This window comes from Siphateles boraxobius, unplaced genomic scaffold (genome assembly GCF_051911475.1).
Source record: "Siphateles boraxobius isolate OS27281-9 unplaced genomic scaffold, OSU_SipBor_1 22, whole genome shotgun sequence".
Classification (NCBI taxonomy): domain Eukaryota; kingdom Metazoa; phylum Chordata; class Actinopteri; order Cypriniformes; family Leuciscidae; genus Siphateles; species Siphateles boraxobius.
In genome coordinates, this window is record NW_027508833.1 from 23317711 (window position 1) to 23340572 (window position 22862).

General features: G+C 45.9%; 1 protein-coding gene across 7 annotated transcripts in view; it reads left to right on the top strand.

The window, feature by feature from the left end:
• The window catches only part of efcab11 (EF-hand calcium binding domain 11), a 115319-nt gene that overhangs the window by 62024 nt on the left and 30433 nt on the right, over positions 1-22862 (top strand). Inside the window, exons 6-7 of one of the 7 annotated variants that reach the window (XR_013206629.1) lie at positions 18447-20533; positions 20786-21068. The exons of the other annotated variants lie outside the window; for them this stretch is intronic. The gene's annotated coding sequence lies outside the window, so the exon portion shown is untranslated. The remainder of the gene's footprint in view (positions 1-18446; positions 20534-20785; positions 21069-22862) is intronic. 7 annotated transcript variants of the gene reach the window in all.

The window sequence follows — 22862 nt, forward strand, 5'->3', positions numbered from 1 at the left end:
TTGCGCACCATTTTTCTGGCTGCTCTCTTAAGGGCCCGGGTGTGCTCGTTGTACCACGGTGTTGGACTATTTTCTTTAATCTTCTTTAAGCGCAACGGAGCAACTGTATCTAAAGTGCTGGAAAGGAGAGAGTTAAAAGTTTCTGTTGCAATATCAAGTTCTTCTAAGCTATCTGGGATGCTGAGACGATGAAACTGATTAGGAAAATTATTGATAAAGCAATCTTTAGTGGCAGAAGTGATAGGTCTAACATACTTGTAACACGGAGTTGGCTTTGCAGCCTTGGCTAAATGTAATTTACATGAGACTAGATAATGATCTGAGATGTCGTCGCTCTGCTGCAGAATTTCAACAGCATCAACATTGATTCCATGTGATAATATTAGATCTAGAGTATAATTACGACAATGAGTAGGTCCTGACACGTGTTGTCTAACTCCAATAGAGTTAAGAATGTCTTTAAATGCCAATCCCATTGCATCTTTTCCATTATCTACATGTATATTAAAATCACCAACTATTAGGACTTTATCTGCAGTCAATACTAATTCTGATAGAAAGTCAGCAAATTCTTTGATAAAATCTTTATGGTGACCTGGTGGCCTGTAGACAGTTGCCAGCAGAATTCTCAAACTTGATTTATCGTTTACATTATATATTTTCACATTAAGCACCAACACTTCAAAAGAAATATATTTTAAACTAGAATTTTTAGTGGTTTTGAAAATATTACTATAAATTACAGCAACACCTCCCCCTTTGCCTTTCAGGCGAGGTTCATGTTTATAACTGTAATCATGAGGGGTGGACTCATTTAAAGTAATGTAATCGTCTGGTTTTAGCCAGGTTTCTGTCATACACAGCACATCTAGGTAGGGGTGTCCCCGACTAAGGATTTTCATAGTCGAATCAGATTCGTCAAGTCCTGCCTATAGTCGACTAATAGTCGAATCATGTGTGTGGTGTTGGGGAGGGGGCGGGGCTTTAACATTTTAAAGCCGCGATGTACAGAACATCACACAAAGATATAGAAGAAAATGTATAAAAACATTTTTGATCAATAAAACTAAGAAATAACATAAATAACTGCAGAAAGGCCACACTGCAGATAGGATTTGCATTTCACATGCAAATCAAATTAAATCGGCTGAATTGCCTGTACGAGCATGCTCTAAGTAGGCCTACAGCGCAACATCGATGCACTGAAAAGTAATCAACAATTAAGAACACAACATACATTTATAATAAATAAAAATACAAAACGAAATAAGTCAGAATCAAGTCACAAGAAGCAGAACAAATGTGTGCAAAATGCCTAAAGTGCAGGGGAACAAATATTCAAAACACAAGTCACAAATAGTTAAATTAGATCACCCTGAGTGATCAATTAATAAAATAAAAATAAAGAAATTATTAAAATAACGAAAGTATGGCCAGGATTGTCAACTTTGTCTTTTTAACTGCAGAAACAACAATAAACGCTAAACTGGAGCGGCAGTCTTTTTAGCTAACCGTGTTCATGTAACAGAGGCCAGCTAGTAGTCCGGGTGGAGGGGTTACATTCACACAGTATCCAAAAATCAAATTAGAACCGGCTGAAATGTTTTGTAATCACTTGTACCCATACCTGATCGAAAAAACAAAATCCAGTCTTTCACTCGGCCTGTGTCCGTTTGAGTCTTTTCAAAATGTGTGCGCGGATAAAATACCTTCTAAAACGCTTAACGTGAAAAACGCTTAACGGCTTTGTCCTAAACCTGTTATATTAAAAGATCAAATTCTGTACACACCTTATTAATAAAGCATATTATATAGCCTACAGAAAAGCAGATGAGCCCAGAATATGAACGCAACGCGTTTTATTATAGGCTACGTTAAGCATTTTCTTCCCATAGAAAACCGTTAAAGAAAAAGCTTTACGTGACTTTCTATAGGAGAAACGCGTTGCGTTCATATTCTGGGTTCATCTGCTTATCTGCACATAGAATGGTTTCTTAAGGTGTGTAGCCTACTGTGTACATACATTAAGCACGTAAAAGTGCCATTTAAGCGTTTTAAAAGCTTTTTTCACGTTAAGCGTTTTAGAAAGTCCTGAGGAAAACCAACCTGTTAACGTTGGCCGGCAGAAGTGCGATCATGGCTTACCTGATGCTAAATCCAGCCTTGGAGAATATCCTTTCTGATGGTGTGCATCTTTAGATTTTCTTATCCCAGACATTTTTAAAGATTTAAATCCCTGCCGACACGACGCTCCTCTGTCGGTCACGGATCGAAAGTGAAACTTAAATCTGTCACGGGGTGTTTGGATTTATTCACGCTGCACGCACGTTACAAAATATTTATTAAAAGCTTCTTTCTTTGCACATTTTTATTGACAGCATTATCATAATAGGCTGTATATTAATGTATTGACAGAAAACCAGTAGTTCTATGTGAAATCAGACATTGAGCACACTCATATAGCCAAAATGACATAATCCTCGTTTAATAACACATCTGCGAAGATTTGACCTTGAGATTGGTAGTCGAATCAGGCTCCTCCTATCGAAGCATCGAATCTTCGACTATTCGGGGTCACCCCTACATCTAGGTTATAATCTGAAATCATATCATTAACTATGAGTGCTTTTGAAGTAAGGGATCGAATATTCAGCAACCCAAGCTTTATCGTTTGCTCATCTGTATTATATCTATTTTTTATTGTTTGAATATCAATTACATTTTTAACCTTAGATCGGTTTGGACGTTTTTTGGATTTCCAAATTCGGGGAACAGACACAGTCTCTATATGATGATATCTAGGTGAAAGAGCCTCTATGTGATGGGATTTATCTGACCTTGGTGACGCGAGGCCGCTAGCAGACGGTCGGTTTAGCCAGTTTTTCTGCTTCCTGACCTGAGCCCCAGATTGTCATGTTTTGTCTCTAAGACTATGAGCCAAATTACTAGAGAGAAGAGCAGCACCATCCCAGGAGGGATGAATACCATCTCTTTTCAACAGGTCAGGTTTGCCCCAAAAACTTTTCCAATTGTCTATGAATTCTATATTATTTTGCGGACACCACTTAGACAGCCAGCCATTGAGTGATGACAATCTGCTAACTATCTCATCACTCCTTGGAACAGGAAGGGGGCCAGAGCAAATTACAGTGCCTGACATCATACTTGCGAGTTCAAACACCTCTTTAATATTAATTTTGGTGGTGTCTGACTGGCTGAGTCGAACATCATTAGTGCCGACGTGAATAACAATCTTAGAGAATTTACGATTAGCATTAGCCTGCACTTTTAAATTTGCTTTGATATCAGGGGCTCTGGCTCCCGGCAAACATGTGACTATGTTGGCTGGTGTCCCTATTTTCACGTTCCGTGTAATAGAATCGCCAATTACCAGGGCACAATCAACAGAATTCTCAGTGGGTGTTTCACTGAGTGGGGCAAATCGATTTGTTGTGGTAATCGGAACGGAAGAGTGGTTTTTTGATCCGTGACTAGAGCGATCCCTCACTGTCACCCATCTGCCTGGCTGCACAGGCAATAATTCAGCCGGAACCGAATCATGTAAAGAGTTCACTATGCTAGGCGCATCCAAAGTAGAATCTAAAGCTCTAGCACACTTACTATCCTCAATTAAAGTTTGGATGCGTGTTTCTAATTCTGAAATCTTCTCCGTCAGCCTGACTGTTTCCTTGCATTTATCACATATAAACCCTATATTGCCGACGGGCAAGGCTATGCTAAACATGTAACATGAAGTGCAGGTGACAATAACAGGACAAGACATTACTCACCTTGTTTGTTGACTGATTCTTACTCACCTGGGCTTTTTATGAACTCAGAGGCGCGGGCGCGCGAGAGAAAATAAATAAATAAATAACTGAGTGCACGGGTGGCGCGTTAACAGGCTAGCGAGTTACTAGCGTGTTGTTCTAACAATAACGGAAGCTAGCGATGTCAGGTTAATCTGGGATGTTGTCTAAGCTGTATTTAGTAGTATAAACAACTAGAAATGGTAGTAAATGATGGTTCAAAACAGAAAGAAATACAAAGCTAATACGAGGCTTAGACGGAGCTTACAGCCTCAAAGCAAACAAAACACAGCAGGCAGCTAGGCAGACAGGAGCAATCGATCAGGATCAGGAACAGCAATCGAACCACTGCTCCTCCGTCTAGGATAGTGAGGGGGGATGAGCTACTAAGGCAGTTTCTGGCAGAGAAAGGTGCCGTCGAAGACTTGGCAAGCTCTCCATCCACTTTGGGAAAGAAAGGCACTGGGGCGGCGAGCTGAGAACCAGCGCGGCCCGCCCCGAGATACCAGTCATCCAACCGAGACTGTTTGGGACACGGTGGAGGATTCCACTCAAGCCTGACAGCCTCGGCTTACCGTTTAAGCATAGCTGACATTTCTGGATCTGGCTCGGGCAACGTTACACACCCAGAGGGAGATAACGCAGCCAAGTCATCATTTCCAGAGGTCAGCTCACCCTCCGATGCTGCAGTCGGCATCCTGTCCTCTGGAGGGGCCCTGAATGAAATGGCTGGTCGGTCCATTACAGAGGGACTAGCTTGCTCAATGGGGGGCTCCACCGGCTGCGGTGTGATAGAGGAGTGAGGGGCCCACAGGAATTGGTTTCCGTGCGGGGAAGCCACACATCCCATCCCACTTGGTGCCGTAGCATATATATATATATATATATATATATATATATATGTATATATATATATAAAAAAATTTCAAACACGTGATGCAACCATTGTGACCGTCAGAGGGGGACAGGGAACGACCGCATCCAGAAACACATGGATGGGATGACATCTTGAAAAAGACGCAAATGCACCCGTGTTGCTCTTTCAGGAAATGGGACCCGTCACCAGTGCCAGAGCACACAGGGGAATGAACAGTGAACACTGAACAGTGAACTGAAACAGTGAACCACTCACTTCTTTGTCCTCTAACCAACCGTCAACAAACACACAGAAAGGATGCTGTTAAAACAGCATTTGAGAGCTCAGAAGCTCACGATCACCGCTGCACTCGCGCTGTAGAACCAACAGCACTGGCAGAGTCTTCTAAAAGAACACCGACACACTCGCTCGTTGAAATCTTCAACGCTCTTCAGAGACATCGACACCGACCGGCTCCGAAGTGAAAGACAACTGGTGCGTGCATCCACTTCCGTATTTATACCTACGCCGCGGGGGCGGAGTGTGAGATGCAGATCTCGCACGCCAATGTGCATTGGCTCGTTTTTAACAGTACTCGAAGATGACAGACTCTCTAAGCGTGATCCCAATCAGTCGACACGTAGACTATGTCTAACGTGAGTGACTGAAAGGGAACACGTAATTAAATGTTGTCTTTTGTTGGACATGAGATTCATAAATGCTTCTCAAGTTTGGAAATATGTTTTATGCGTGTTGCTTTTTCAAATGCATGTTATAAGCAACTCAAACTAGCAGTGCTTTCAGATGGAGCTGCATTTACTACTGATCACAGAGCCATGCTTTACTGACAAACTGTGCTTAAAAAAATAATCACAGCCTTTGCGATTACATAATCGCACTAAGCACGATTTTGGGTTGATTGTGCTTAAAGGGTCATGAAACCCCCTCTTTTAGCTCAAGTCTAGCTCAGAATCTTTTTGAAAAATGCAACTTAAATGGGCGTGGATGGCTGTGAGAAGAAGGGAGGGAGTGGGTGGGGTATGGCACGGCAGGGAAGAGGAGAGGGGGAACTGTCATTGCCAGTGGCCCATGCATATCGACTGTCACTAAAACGTGAGAATCGCAAGATTTTTTTTAAAGCTGGCAAAGTTAAAGTCTAATGAAATACACTGACACTTCATTATTGTCCTTTCAAAAGTAACTGAATGTCCTGCTACATATATTAGTCTTCAAATAATCATAATTCTAATCATAATTCAATAATCATAAATGCATATATTTGAAAATAATTAATTTTCCGCTTTAAAAATAGCCTAGATCTACGCGCCCCCTGAACCCAAATGACATATATATATATATATATATATATATATATATATATATATATATATATATATATTACACGAATTAAGCATACAATTGAGGTATTATCGAAATATCTTAAATTTTAATAACGAGTGCTTATTTAACCAAAGGCCAGTAAAACAACCAGGGTTAGATTTTACACACAAACATACCTCTGAAGAGATAGAAAAGTCCTCGGGACTTGGTACCGCATTACTCGCAAGACGTAACCTGCATTGGTCGTCAACAAGGCTGAAGTCCACCATTCTCCAGCTCTCTCGAGAAAAATGTTTGCTGCACACATATAATTTAGATTTGTCCGTGGTTGATAGCCAACCAACTGCCCGTAGCCGGAGTCTAGCCCTGGCAGCATCGTGGGGAAACATATTCAACGCTCTTGAACTTTTGCACCAAGAAAACAAACACTTGCGTCCCATGATTGGCTCTCTCAACTACTACGCGAAATCACAGTTTGACATGTCTGTCATTGGAAAGATCCACGTGGTGTCATAAATAATTAAGAGACAGTGTCTTCTCATAGCATATGAAAACTCAGCCTCATTAATAATTATGAGACACAGATGAGTCATCAAAGCACTTACAGTGCTCTGCCACGTCACAGCCTGTGACGTGGATACGATGAAGATTTTAAAGCCGGAAGACGAAAAAATAGCAGAAAAACTAAAATTTAACCATTTTCACCCTACTATTAAATCTAACAGATGCTAACATTGTCTTCAATGGTGTCCAACACACATACCTCTGTTAAAATCTCAGAAAATTTTGTTTAATGTTTCATGACCCTTTAATTTTGCAACCTTTGTCCACTCCTTTATGTTTTGTTTCTCAACCCTAAGTATTAAACTCAGATGTGTAATTATTCATGCATAATATGTGATATGGACACACTTATGTTTGTTTACTCAAATTGTGTTTAGGCAGTTAATTGTTTTGGAGAGACATGCTCACAAAACATCATGTTTTAGGGGGGGGGGGGGGGGGGTATCCTTTGATACCCAGAACACCATAGCAACCCGGTAGGAACATCCCTAGCAATGTTATGCTGTGTTTTGTACAGACGAGCACCACTTTCTTTATATATAAAATGTGATTTTTTTTCAACATGTGCCTTTTATATGCTTCTTTTGTTTATTTTTAATATTATATATCCATATGCACTTGTTTAAGTGTTTCTGATGGGTACCCCAGCTCATATAAAGGTGTAGCCCATACTGTAATGCCTTCAAAGGAAGTCAAAGTAGAAATTATTCATAGTGAGCTCTCTTGCATGTGCTCTGTGGGCATTCTTAGCTGTTGTCTTGGAAACAGACCTCCAGCCATTTATTGGTATGACATTCCACTGCTGTGCTTATTTTGGGGAGATTTTTATTTAGCACATCAATGAATGGGATTTAGGAGTAGAAGAGGAGGTGTATGAAAGAGTGTACCTTGGGGCCCAGGTGTCCTTATGCAGTGCACATTTTATGGGTGCGTCCCACTCTGGGCCACGGCGCAGCATGTCCCCTCTCACGCCAATTAAAGACGGCACATAGCTGGTTATAACAGGCCCACCTCCTCCATACAAGTCCCGTGCCTCCTGGACAGGGGGAAATAAACACATTAAATGGTGTGATTAATCCATCTTGCAGAGCCATGGAAACAGTAAGCTGCTGGGCTGTGATAATAAAGATGGGTCCCAGTGGAAACGGTCTGTGTGTCTGTGTGTGTTTGTGTGTGTGTGTGTGTGTGTGTGTGTGTGTGTGTGTGTGTGTGTGTGTGTGTGTGTGTGTGTGTGTGTGTGTGTGTGTGTGTGTGTGTGTGAACAGGAGGGGATGGCAAGTGAGTTGTAGAGGGTTCAGTGAGAGGACTGGTTTACAAGACACACCAGGAACTGTGCGCCTCCAGCACCACAACTTCAATGTGAGTCCTCAGCTGTAATGGGTTTAGTGCTCTCCTGGTACACACGGCTCACTCACTACCTTTACCAGAGAGGTTGCACGGAACCGAAGTTTGTTATCTCGCTTCATGAAGAAAGGAAGAGAGAAAATAGAACAAGTTCACCAGTTCAAAAACAGTAGCTTGTACGTGGAGTTATTTGGCCCCTGTATATAAATAGCCCTTCATAGCGCAGCAAAATTAATTTTTATCCAAGAAAAAGAAGCAAGTACACCTTCAGGGGTGAGAGCACTTAGAATTCACAATGTTCACACACACACACACATATATATATATATATATATATACAACCCAGCAACCCAGACTGCAGCTTTCGTGAGGATGCGCTACGAAAACCCCTAATAAACCATACCCCTAGGGGTGCCCGAGTGGGGGGTAGGATGAGCACCCCAACAGGACAGACAGACAGGCAACGACCAATGCTCATGGAGAAACGACAATGAGTGCAGTTTGCGTATGTGGCAAAGTCTGCAAGACCCGGCATAGCCTGAAGATCCATCAGGCCAAAATGAAATGCTTGACGGGGAAGCAGGTGGTGCCAAAAAGCAGGTCCAGTACCTGGTGAGACACAGGAGGAGCCCGGCCCGGAGTCACCCCACAGCGCCCAGAACCTCCACGCCCCACAAGGCCCACCACATGTCAGACATTCCAAACACCACCAGGTCAAGTGGCCTGCTGCCAAAAAGGAGAGAGAGTGGCTCCAGTTCGATGAGGACCTGGACCAAGTCCTTGAAGCTACCGCGAGGGCGGACGCAGACCAGAAGTTGCAGGCTCTGTCAGTAGTGATCATCAGCATCGGAACTGAAAGGTTCGGCATTGAGGAACAACAGCTGAGGGGAAGTGAAGATCAGCCAGATGAGGAGTGAGCTTAGACTGCTCGTACGGCAGTTTAAGAAGGCAAGGGGGGGGGGGGGGGACGCTGGTCTGGCAGAACTCCACCACACCCTGAGGAAAAGACTAACCACCCTCTGGCGAGCAGAGGGGCATAGGAGGAGGGGCAAGGAAAGAGCCAGGAAACATTTCGCCTTCATTTCTAACCCATTTGGATTTACGGAGAAGATCCTCAGGCAGAAAAGAAGTGGCAATCTTGCGTTCACTGAAGAAGAGGTAGAAGTAACTCATCACCACCTACAGTGACAGCGCAAGAGACAAAGATCTCGGGCCATGTAAAACGTTGATAACTCATCCGGAACCCACCTCGGCATTTAACACCAGGGAGCCAACTTTGAAGGAAGTTGAAGAAGTCATCAAGGCTGCTAGAACCAGCTCAGCACCAGGCCCGAGTGAAGTGCCGTATGTCGTCTATAAGAGGTGCCCCACACTCCTGAAGAGGTTATGGAAACTAATCAAGGTCATCTGGAGGAGGGGGAAGGTGGCGCAGCAGTGGCGACACGCAGAGGGAGTCTGGGTCCCGAAGGAGGAGAGCTCAAGCACCATCGAGCCGTTCAGAGTCATCTCGCTCCTCAGTGTTAAGGGCAAAATTTTCTTTAGTATTCTTGCCCAACATGACGGAGTTCCTTCTGAGGAACACGTACATCGACATCTCTTTGCAGAAGGGGGGAGTTGTCACCCAGCTGTTACGTGAGGCACGTGAAGGCAAAGGGGATCTGGCAGTCCTCTGGCTTGATCTTGCCAACGCCTACGGATCAATCCTGAATAGGCTGGTAGAAACCCCACTTGACCGACATCACGTTCCAGACAAGATCAAGAACCTCATACTGGACTATTACAATTCCTTCAGTTTAAGAGTCACCTCTGGAGTGGAAACAGCTGCATTTCATCGGCTTGAGAATGGCATTATCACTGGATGCACTATTTCTGTGATATTGTTTGCCTGGGCGATGAATATGCTGGTGAAGTCAGCAGAGGTGGAGTGCAGAGGGTCACTCACCAAGTAAGGCATACGGCTGCCCCCCATCAGAGCATTTATTGATGATCTGACGGTGACCACAACATCGGTTCCATGGTGCAGATGGATCGTTCAAGGGTTAGTATCTCATCAACTGGGCCCGGATGGACTTCAAGTTCAAGGATGACGGCTGTGGACAAGTCAGGTCTACCAGATAAATATAAAGCCTGGATCTACCAGCACAGCATCCTGCCCCGACTGCTCTGGCCACTGCTGGGCCACCTTGTACAGGAGGAAGAACAAGCTAAAACTGCCCTTCAGCAGTCTGAAGGAAGAGTTTATGGTAACCCGATCAAGAGAGGTGCTACTCTACAGAGACTCCAGTGACATCAAGGTCTCTTCGGCAGGCATAGAGGTCAGAACCGGCAGGAAGTGGAAGGCCCAAGAGGCAGTAGACCAGGCTAAGTCACGGCTGCGACACAGTGAGCTGGTGGGGGCAGTGGCAACTGGATGGGCAGGACTCAGTGAAAGGAAAGGTGGCAGCTGATCCAAGATGAGGTCCCAGCTTGGGTGGAAGAAGCCCGCTGCAGTAGGACAGTAGGGATCCAGCAGCTGGGGGCAATGACTCGATGGGAGCAGGCGGCAGACCGTAAGCTTTCGGGGACAGAATTGTGGAAGTCTGAGCCACACCGGATCAAATTCCTGGTTCAGTCTGTCTATGATGTCCTCCCCAGTCCATCCAATCTCTTCCGCTGGGGCCTGGCAGACAAACCACTGTGCCCACGCTTCCAGAGAGGAGGTTCATTGGAGCACATCTTGAGCTGCTACCCAAAATAACTGGGAGATAAGCGCTACCGTTGGCGCCACAATCAAGTACTGAGGGTCATTGCAGAGGTCATCAGCACTGGGATCCCCTGCAGTAGACACCAGCAACCAGCAAGACAGAACATCGCCTTTGTTAAAGCCGGGGAGAAGCAACACCAGTACCTGAAGCAATCAGGGGGGTTGCTTGCAATAGCACAGGACTGGCAGCTGAATGTCGACTTAAGGAGACAGCTCAAATTTTCAGAAAACATCTCAGTGACCATGCTCAGACCAGACATTGTCCTGGTGTCAGAAATAACAAGGCAAGTGGTCCTGCTGGAGTTGACTGTCCCCTGGGAAGACAGGATAGAGGAGGCTTTTGAAAGGGAGAGGGCCAAGTACGAGGAGCTGGCAGGCGAATGCAAGCAGGGGGTGGAGGACCCGATGCAATCCCATCGTGGTCGGGTGCAGAGGATTCGTCAGCCAGTCACTCATCAGGGCCCTCAAGGTGCTTGGAGTGAAGGGACTGCACATCAGGAAAGCCGTCAAGAACATCACGGACGCCGCTGAAAAGGCGCCAAGATGGCTGTGGATCATACAAGCTACTCAGACACAAGCCAATGTCTGATCAACCCTGGCTGGGTCGCCTGGGCAAGGGTGTATAATGTTGTGAGACCGGAAACACCCAATGAACCCAGGATACATCACTGATGATGTTTCTGAGTTGCACCAGAGGTGTATTTCAAGAACCATATACGGTACACACACACACACACACACACACACACACACACACACACACACACACACACACACACACACACATTCATATATATTCATATTACACTCCTGGGCAAAAAAAAGGGCCAATAAAAAAATGGCATAATATTTAGTGTTTTAGTGTCTTTTAATGGTTTTACCCATTTTAAACACAAATCACTGGTCAGGAAATTAGCAAGGATTCCACAAATGGTAAAGATAACTGGTCTATTGCTCCCTTTTTGAGAGGGTTTTCTCCACTGCTGGAGATACAATAAGCTAGGAGAGGTCCCAAATTCTTCTAGAGAATGCAAAAATGTTTATTTTCCATCAGAAAAATTAATTATTTTTGCAAAAACATTATAGTTCCCTTTCAAGGGAACTTCGAGCTGCGTCAAACGCTGCGGGAACGCCCCTGCGTTGTGCGTCATGAAGCACGTATGGAATCAGCCCAATGGAGAGATGAAACGTCATAGGCGGGTGACGTCATCGACCAGGAAACTATAAAGCACCCCAAAAACACAAGCGCATTAGCTTCTGTGCTTTCAGTCGCGCTACATGTGAATCTGTCCCTGTGTGATATTGTCTGTCTTACATACCCTGCACCACACAAACAATTTATCCCTATATATATATATATTGAGAGATTATGGCGGACGAACAGCAGTTTAGAAAGTGTGTTCCTCCCTGCTCGCGTTATTTAACGAGCGGGGATACACATGATCTTTGTGTTGTTTGTTTGGGAGTTCAGCATGCCCAGTTTGCTCTCGAGGGAGCAGACTGTGAGCATTGCGAGCGTTTGCCGTTAAGGACGCTCCGCTCCCGCCGATCGCTCTTTGAGGAGAGCGGTTCGGTGCGCGCTCCCCGCGGTTCGGGTCCCGCTTCTGCCGAGGCAGAGCGGCGGCGCTTATCGTGGGGATCGCAGATGGATCTCACAGCGGGGTTTGAGACGGGCTCTGCCTTATCTCTCCCTTCACCTGTGAGATCCAGTGCCTCAGTCCCGGGTTCGGAAGCACGCGCTGCGGTTTCTTCCGCTCGGGCTGAGGCACCAATGCTGCAGCTATCCAGTTCTGAGGAACTTGATGTTGTTAGTGTTGAGGGAGATGTGGAGGATTCGCCACCCCACACTCCTGAGAGTGATGAGCTTATGGAGGTGTTAACAAGAGCTGTTGAAAAACTTAATATTGAATGGCCAGTGACTAGACAGGAGTCTGTTTCTAAATCAAAGTTGGATGAGAGATTTTTGCCGTCACGTGTGCAGCCTCCACGCCGGTGCCTGCCGTTTTTCCATGATCTCCACACCGAGGTGTCGAAATCATGGAGAAAACCGGTGTCATATAGAGTGTTTAGTCCCCAGACTTCAACATACGCTAATATTATGGGAGCCAAGGCTCATGGTTATGGTGCTTTGCCTCGTGTGGAAGAGACGCTTGCGAGCCATCTCTCCCCCGAAGCAGCATCATCTTTTAAGGCACCGGCATTACCCACCAAGCCTTTAAGAAACACTTCGGCTTTGGTGGGTAAAGCATATTCGGCAGCAGGTCAGGCTGCGTCATGTCTGCATACTATGTCAATCTTGCAGGCATACCAGGCTGATCTGCTAAGGGACATGAGTGAGAGTGAGGAGGTCAGTACTGACGTAGTTCGCGAACTGCGTCAGGCTGCTGATTTATCCCTGCGTGCCACCAGAGAATCGGCCAAATTAATGGGTCGTTCTATGGCAGCTCTGGTGGCCGCAGAAAGACATTTGTGGTTAAATCAGACTAATATTAAAGAGAGAGAAAAAGCTTTTCTTTTAGATGCTCCTCTTTCTCCCATGGGGTTGTTTGGTGATGCTGTGAATTCAGTTATCGATAAATTCCAAGAAGAAAAGAAACAAACTGCAGCTTTTAAAAAGTTTCTTCCCCTTAAAGTTCATGTCCCTGGGGCTGCTGGGCGGGAGCAGCCCCGGCCGTCTTCGAGCTCATCACATAGAGCGCAGCAGAGGCAGAGTGTCGCGTCTCGTGCTCCCCCTGCTGGACAGTGGGCTCAGCCGCGACACTCTCAGCCGAAGCCTTCTCCCAGTAGAACTGATCTGAGGACAGTTATATTGGCTAAGAAGGCTTCGGCTAAGAAGAAGTCCTGACGCCAAGCCGTTCAGGATGCTGAGGGTGGTCCCCACCGAGGCGGAAAGGTGTTCACCTCTTTTTACGGTGCCCATTCCTCCTCGGTGCCCTCAGGGGCTCGTTCTGCCAACCCCGCCTTTATGCCGGGGCACAGACGATCCCAGCGAGCGCTTTCCCGAGGGACGCTCGCTCCCTCTGAGGAGGGTCTCAGAGCGGTCAGACCAGTTGTTCCCTGCCGGTGCGCCGTTACAGGGCGCTGCGTCTGCTGCTCAAGTTACACCAGAGGCCAGTCTCGAGAGGCTGGTACCCTTAGTAGAATTTCTGGCAGAGTGGAAAAGCCTTCCAAAAATATCTCATTGGGTCCTGCAGACAGTAGAAAAGGGTTATGCTATCCAGTTCAGGTGTCGTCCACCAAAATTCAGAGGGGTTCTGCACACAGTGGTGGGCCCCGAGCAGGCTCTGGTATTGGAACAAGAGGTGAAAACGCTCCTTCAAAAAGAGGCTATAGAACGGGTTCCTCCTCCCAGTTTGGAGTCAGGTTATTACAGCCGATATTTCATCGTTCCAAAGAAGGATGGGGGGTTGCGTCCAATTTTAGACCTGCGCATATTGAATCGCTCGGTAGGGAAGCTAAAATTCAAGATGCTCACTATCAAGCAGATCGTGTCTCAAATCAGGTCCGAGGACTGGTTTGTCACGATAGATCTGAAGGACGCATACTTCCATGTGTCCATCCTTCCACAACACAGGAAGTTCCTGAGGTTCGCCTTCGGGGGCGAGGCGTACCAGTACAGGGTTCTTCCGTTTGGCCTAGCTTTATCTCCCCGCACTTTCACGAAATGCATGGATGCAGCACTAGTGCCTCTGAGGCTTCAGGGCATTCGTATTCTCAATTACATCGACGATTGGTTGATTTTAGCTCAGACCGAGCAGATGGCGGTTCGGCATCGAGATGTCGTCCTCGCTCATATCAGAAAGTTGGGGTTGAGGCTGAACGCAAAGAAAAGTGTATTATCTCCTTCCCGGAAGACCACTTTTCTGGGTGTCGTTTGGGATTCGGTATCGATGCGGGCGCGTCTCTCTCCGACCCGCATCGCTTCGATTCTCTCAGCTGTGAAACAAGTGAAGCTAGGCCAGCTACTCACTGTCAAGCAGTTTCAGAGACTGTTGGGTCTGATGGCAGCAGCGTCCAACGTTATACCTTGCGGCCTGTTGTACATGAGACCGCTACAGTGGTGGCTCAGGACCAAGGGATTCTCCCCGAGGGGAAATCCGCTCCGCACGTTCAAAGTCACGCGGCGCTGCCTTCGTGCTCTGGTCATGTGGAGAGAAACTTGGTTCCTATCCAAAGGTCCTGTGCTGGGGGCTCTTTGTCGTCGCATAACGCTAACGACGGATGCTTCCCTCACAGGGTGGGGGGCGGTCATGAGTGGTCGCCCAGCCCAAGGTCTGTGGCAGGATCATCATCTTTCGTGGCACATAAATTGTCTAGAGATGTTGGCTGTGTTTCAGGCTCTGAAACACTTCCTAACAGACCTGAGAGGCCATCATGTGTTAGTTCAATCAGACAACACGTCGGTGGTCTCTTATATAAATCATCAGGGGGGCCTGCGGTCTCGCCGGCTTTACAAGTTGGCCCGTCAGATCCTCCTGTGGTCCCAAGGGAAGCTACTATCTCTGAGAGCAATGTATCTCCCTGGGTATTTGAATGTGGTAGCAGACTCCCTGTCGAGGCAGGGGCCGAGGCCAGGGGAATGGAGACTCCACCCCGAGGTGGTGGAGCTCCTTTGGTTGAGTTTCGGTCGCGCCGAGGTGGACCTATTCACTTCCAAGGAGACCACTCATTGTCATCGGTGGTTCTCCATCACTCTTCCAGCCCCCCTGGGGTTGGATGCTATGGTGCAGCCGTGGCCGAGGTCACGTCTGTACGCCTTTCCCCCGATTGCTCTGTTACCAGGAGTTCTGGAGAGGGTCCGCCGGGACGGGGTCAGTCTACTACTAGTAGCCCCGTTCTGGCCGGCCCGAGTATGGTTTGCGGACCTGATTTCTCTCCTGGACGGTTCTCCTTTGGAGCTCCCGGTCAGGAGGGATCTACTCTCCCAGGCGGGGGGCACGATACTTCACCCCCGCCCAGAATTGTGGAAACTGTGGGCTTGGCCTCTGAGGGGGCCCAGCTCATAGACTCCGGTCTCTCAACCGAGGTTGTTGAGACCATTCTTAACTCCAGAGCTCCATCCACGAGGAAGCTTTATGCCTTGAAGTGGAAACTTTTCACTTCTTGGTGTGGAGAACACCTGCAGGACCCAGTTAACTGCCCAGTGGGTGCAGTGCTGGAATTCCTGCAGGAGCGCTTCTCCACAGGGTTATCCCCCTCCACACTAAAGGTGTATGTGGCGGCACTAGCTGCTTACCACGTCCCTTTCAGTGGAGTTTCTCTTGGGAGACACCCGCTTATAACTCGTTTCCTCCGTGGCACTTTGAGGCTGAGGCCAGCAGTTCGTACGAGGGTGCCGACTTGGGATCTGGCCATTGTATTAGAAGGTCTTTCCCTAGCTCCTTTTGAACCTATCGAAGAAGTTCCCGAGAAGTTTCTCACTTTTAAGACTATCTTTTTGCTTGCTATCTCTTCACTAAAAAGAATCGGAGATTTGCAGGCTCTGTCGGTTTCACCCTCGTGCCTGGAATTTGCACCTGGCATGGTTAAAGCTTTTCTGCATCCTAGACCAGGTTACGTTCCTAAGGTTCCTACTAATATTGTTAGACCTACGGTTCTGCAGGCTTTCTGTCCTCCTCCATTTATGTCATCGGACCAGGAGAAACTTAATTCACTCTGCCCTGTTAGGGCATTAGACGCTTATGTCCACAGAGCTGCCCTGTGGAGGAAATCAGAACAACTTTTTGTATGTTTCGGGCCACCCAGGAAAGGGTGTCCGGCGTCTAAACAGAGAATGAGCAAGTGGGTGGTTGAGGCTATCTCACTTGCTTATGAGTCGGCTGGCCAGCCTTCACCTTTGGTTGTCCGAGCTCACTCTACCAGGAGTATGGCTGCTTCTAAAGCTCTTTTGTCGGGGGTTTCCCTGAGTGATGTTTGTGATGCGGCTGGATGGTCTTCACCGCATACTTTTATTAAGTTCTATGACCTAGACTTAAGCTCTACCCCTGGGGCACAGGTGCTCTCGTCCTCTGTGCGCTAGTCTCACATGACGGTCATTTGGTCCTATGGCGACGTGGGTATTCGCGTTCCCGCAGCGTTTGACGCAGCTCGAAGTTCCCTTGAAAGGGAACGTCTCGGTTACGTATGTAACCCTAGTTCCCTGATAGGGAACGAGACGCTGCGTCGCTCCGCCATACTCCCGGCACTCCCGTTAGCGCTTCCTTCAAGCCTATCAGAAGCTAATGCGCTTGTGTTTTTGGGGTGCTTTATAGTTTCCTGGTCGATGACGTCACCCGCCTATGACGTTTCATCTCTCCATTGGGCTGATTCCATACGTGCTTCATGACGCACAACGCAGGGGCGTTCCCGCAGCGTTTGACGCAGCGTCTCGTTCCCTATCAGGGAACTAGGGTTACATACGTAACCGAGACGTTGTATTTCATTCTCACTTTTTTTTGTCAGGCACAAAGTCACAGAACACAACCCTGGAAGAGGCTGACATTAGCAAGGAAGACAGACAGATCAAAGATGCACTGCCCAGATGGGTTAGACAGACAGACAGACAGACATACAGACTAGAGAGAGATGCACATCAACTTAACTTTAATGTTCTTTGCTGACATCAAACTTGGAGAGGAAAGAACACACGTTTTTCCAGTCTTTTCGTGACCAGAAGGATAGTTCCACTTAATTTTCTCATCGATGTTGTAAAATTTGATTGATGCACTTTGACACGAGGGGGGAGGTGGGGCCTTGAGTAATTTGTGGGGCCCTACGCAACTTGCTTAGTGTGCGTATAGGGCTGATCGGCTCTGTTTGGTGGAAGCGGAACCGGAACTTACGATTCCCAACCATAGTTTTAAGCGAACGTAAACAGTTGAGAATAATCTGCGTATGTATCTGGATATTAGGTCAGTGCATTCGGTCTTAAATTGACAGCTGCCTAATAAACCTGCTGCCTTCTGTATCATGAATGTTAATCAAACAACAAAAGGCAAAGAGAAAATCACTCACTGCTCTTGTCTGAATTACTTTTGTAACTTTAATAAGAATAAATGTATATTTAATTTACACAATGAAGAATATGCAGTGCGACACAAATTATCTATTAGGCACTTTTTCTTATTTCTAGTGTTTGAAGTTTTTCAGGTATGTGTCTACAATTGTGTCTTTGTTCTATTGTAGTTGTTCTATTGTAGTTTTTTTGTCCTATTGCTTGTAATTAGTTTCTTTGTTTTTGTTTTTTTACTTAGGCTAGTAATTGTTTTTTTTTGTGACATTTAAATTTGTGACAAATTATGAAATTATATAACCATAATTAATTATATAACTTTTATGAATACAGGTGGAATGTCAGATGTTTGAAACATTGCCTACAACTATGACTAGTTTTACCTTCAAGGAAAGAAACGGGTGAATTGTTTATTCCTGTCAAGTTTTTTTGCAGTGGATTTCATCCACCTGAGCACAGTACTATATACAGTGGCCTTTCAGATATAGGATCCTTTGCCTGTCTGAGGTAAACATCTCTGTCACTTAGAGGCTGTAAAAGAGACATGTGTAACCTTCAGGATGTGAGACACTCTTAAGAGCAAACCGTTCCCCCTCAGCGTGTCTGTGATTGTCTGTGGAAAGCCCTGACACACCCGAAGCAAAACCATGGCCGTCACTCGGATCTTTTCCTCATCCATATTGGACTTTTATGTCGTAACACCCTTCAACTAATCTATTTTTCATCATATAGGCTGTTGAGATCAAAATTTAAGCAGGAGCCATCAATGAATGCCAATTGTTGTTTTTTTCTTCCTAGGCCCTCCACAGGTTCCTCACATGTTGAGATGGAGTGGTCACGCAGGCCTTCCTATCAAACAGGCAGACTTCAGTAAGGAGATCAGAGACAGATTATACAGCGAGGGAGCCTTGAACAGGGCCACTGGTTATCACTGAGGAGGGATGAGCTCGTTTTCCATTTTCATGGCGTCTGCCTGACTGGCATATTTTGTGTATTGACTGCAACACAGAAAGAGTGCATCACCATACGCTACATGTTTAAAGCCAGCAGGATGTAACCTAAACAATAACCTAAAAAAACAGGAGTTTTTTTTTCCTTTAAATATCTCCATTCCATCTCAGGTAAACCAGTAACAAATGTAACCTCCTTGTTGGGGTTGACTTTTGAGTTGGCTCCCTCCCTTGCTTTGTGTGGTGGGGAGTGGGATGGAAAGACCTGGTGTGTTCTGTCTCTCTCTTACTGTCTTTCGTCTTTGAGCGGAAACAGAGCCTGCTTCTCTTCAGACATCTCTTTGAACATGAGGGTGGAGACAGGATTCCCCTCGTGCTGTGCTGTGTGGGCTGACTGCCAAAGCGATGTTGGTGTAAGCTGATGTATGGTGGTAGGCGCATTAAGGAGAGTGACAGGATGATGGGTTTGTCTAAAAACATCAGTACCTTTTGAGCCCCGCGTATCCCCTATCCTGGTGCCACATGGCCAATGGGGGCTCAATTGGCTCTGCCCCCAGACACGAGGCCCTCCGTCACTTCTCAACCTTTTGCCTGGATGCTGGGGGCAACTAGGCTCTAATTTCAGGGTGGTCAAAGCCACAGTGAGCATACACGTAAGCGCTGCTTTCTAGGGTAAGGTTGCACCAGCCGTTTGTATGGTCTTAACATTTGGAGGTAGTGTTGACGGTAAGGCCTTAACTACTAGTTAGTTTATAACTTCATTTGTACATTCAGCTGCACCATTTGTTCTTGCGGCAAGACTTGGGTAGTAGGTTGTAACCTGTCCATGAAGTGATACCTAGTCACAGAATATGGTGTTTGCATTTGATTTAATAAGCAGTCTTTAAATTTGTAAACACAAGTAATTGTGAAAACCTGCGGATTTCACTTCATGTGGTTACAGCTAATGTTTCAAACTTGTTCACTTTACACAAGTTAAGTTGAATTTAATTTAACTTAAAATCTGTACTTAACTTAAAAATGTAGTTTTTAGTTTAATTTTGTTTACCCCTAACATTGTTGCATGCTGAATATCCTATAATACCTTTATTCACAACATTCTCTCTTAAAATATAAGTGAATGAATGTAAAAGTCTGTAACATCACTTTATGTCTAAAGGATTAAAGTTTGTCAGGTAAAACATGAGCTCACTGATGTAATCCAATTTGCATTAGAGCCATGCGATTTAATCAATATTTGGTTTCTGTTTAGATTTTCTATTTTGGGTTAGTCAAGATAAAATGATTATTGTGCGCATTCTGTTTCTTTCCTTCACAGTGGTGCACTTTCGCCCCTCTTTAAAAGCCCAAACTTAATGCCCAAATCAGTCAAATCACGAGTGTGGTACATTGCAGGACATGTTTGATATAAAAAAATAATTATTAAAAGCACATTAAGCTGCGAAAGAGAAGGCAACTTTCCGTGTATGCTCTCCGAAACGGATAAGAACATGGACAACACAAGTATAACTTGGGGTTTGACTGTGCGCTAAAGCACACTAAAATGTGTCAAAATGGTGGGCTTTTACATGGTATTGCATAAACAAAGTCGATTGTCTAAAGTGAACGTAAACAGTTGGTAAAGAAATCTGGTATTGAAATTGGTATCAATAATTGTAAAATTTTGTTGGTAATTTTGAAATTATAGCAATCTTATTTCCAGCAAAATATATTTGATATATTAAAAAAAATATTCATTAATAAGATTTTGGTCATATTGCAACCAGGTCCTGACTCCTCCTGTGTTCACTACTTTTCTGATGCTAAAAGAGAAAGGGAGTGTTTGTGTGTTTTTCACAGATCTTCGCTCCCCTATTGTGTCATTGTACACAAGGGCAGATGGCTCTCAGTGCAAAGGGCTTCGTTTCCACCCTGTCATTGGGAGTTGATGGCACAGTGAGTCATAGAGAGATGCAATGCTCTAACTTCCACTTGCAGTCTGTTTCTGCATGACTTGATGACAGGACTCTCCTCAATGCCAATTCAGAATCAAACCCATTATATATATATATATATATATATATATATATATATATATATATATATACATAAAAAAATATACACAGAAGTTCCTCCTATGTTTCTTAGAAATGTTTGTTTTAGGAGCAAATATGATAAAGAACACTTCTTGTTTTTTGTGGTTTTCAGGTCTAAATTGTTCCCCCCCTCCTGGTAATGATTTCTATAATAGGAAACACTGGAGAGCTGTAGAAATCAGGCAGCTCTGTGTTCTGAGAGGATTAAATGATTACAATCTCTCAGTGCTCCTGATCTTATAATCATGTCCAGGATGCCACTAGATACCTCTACTGAAGTGATTAGAGCTTTGTTACAGATGTGGCGGCTTAATGGAGCCGGTAAACCCCTTGGGCGCAGAGTACAGGGGAAATTGTCATCTGCTGCTGGAAGCTGGCTGTTCAGCAGGGTCAAGGTCAGTGATGCTCAAGGGCTCTCAAGCCTTGCCGAATTGTGCGTTAGCAATATTAACAATGTTAGTGATGCCGCTGATGTCAGCTCGATCAAATTTCTGGACACTTCACTGCACACACACTTTCTTTGGCTCCTTGCTGAGCTACTAGGTATTACACATTTCAGTGTCCATTGTCAGTAAGCCAGGGATAGACCTATAGCATAATTTAACTTAATTTGTTTTCCAGTACAAAAACTCCATGGACAGTAAGATGAAGCAGAAAGAAAGTCAGAAAAGCAATTTTCTCTGATGTTGTAATCTGTTTTGTGATTGATTTACAGTAATATGATCTAAAAATGTGGTGAATTATGTTTGAATTTCATGCAATTAAGTGTTTTGGGTTTTTTGTTTTGGGTGATATTGTTCAAATTACTCACATTAAGGCATTTTGTTTTAAGCAGATAATTGAGTATTTAGGTCTTAATATCTAGACTGTCTCTTCAGTTCAAAATGCATTCCTTCGTCTTTCCTTTCCATTTCAGCAGAACTGTTTCTACCGTTAGAGAGAAGTGGTCTCATCAGTTACCTGCTAATCAAAGCCTTTGAAAACATACTCGGTTACATACGTAACCTCGGTTCTCTCTAGAAGAGGGAAAAAATTAGTTTAGTTTTCAAATTAGTGCCAATTCAGGGCACAATAACAAAACAGTGCTGCTCCGAACCACCGCACCAATATGCATGCCTGTGCAAACGCGCGCATTTTAAGTTTGCCTTTAAATAAGTGATTTAAAAGCCCCCGCCGGTGATACCGGTATTACCGGTGTTGTCACACGCCGATTAACCGGTGGGAAAATATCCTCACCGTCACATCCCTACTCTGTACCCCTTCTCGGTGGCGCCGTCCACTTGGGAGAGCGCCGAGGAGACGTGAGTGGAGCCTCGCGGAGAATGGTGCGTTGCCAGACTTAGAAAGCTCGGCATGAAGCTCTGGCAGAAATGGCGCAGATCTGGAAACGGGCGGGGGGCGGCGGCTGTGAAGGAAACAGCCGTTGAGCCTATTGGGTGCGGCCTCCTTAGGCGGTGACCAATCCAGGCTGAGTTGGTCGACGGGTTTCGAAAGGAGGCGCATGAGCTCGGCATCCACGCCAGCCCGAGTCCTGCTGGATTCCTGGATCGAGGAGGAGGTGGAGTGATGAAAACTCGACCACTCCTCGCTGTTCGATGTCAGGATGGAACAGCTGTCACATGGGTACGCTCCTTCAGCTTCGTCCCCTGAGGCGGCGCCAGTGAGGGCCGAAGCCGGCAGCTGCGCGTCTGGTTGGGGCGGAGAAGGAGAGAGTGAGGCTGGCGGGATGCAATCCGCCGAGTGCTTCACTGTGGCCTCAAGCTCCGGCATCCTCTGCGCACGGTGCTTCTTCTTGCGCGGTCCAGAGGGTGGAGTGACAGCGTCCGGGGTGAAGGCTTCGAGTCGAGCCCGCAGGGTCGACAACGGAAGCGCTTCACAATGCTCACAGCCGCCCGAATCCAGGGCGAACGCTGCGTGGTCTGGGCCCAGGCAGAAAGCGCAAATCACATGGTGGTCTCCTGCGCTGAGCGGTGCTCTGCACGAGCCGCAGGAAAGGTGAGGCATTTTTAGAAAAATCCTCGCGCTCTTTTAGAGAGAGAGAGTGAAGGTTGCACAGAAGTGGATGTTGCACAGAAGGCAAGCAAAAAAGGATACTCAACGCCGGATGGCGTAGCAGGCACGGAAGGCTGAAGGTGGCGAAGATGGCCGGCTTCTTCAGGCGCTTTCCTCTGCGTGCTGGTTGCTAGTTT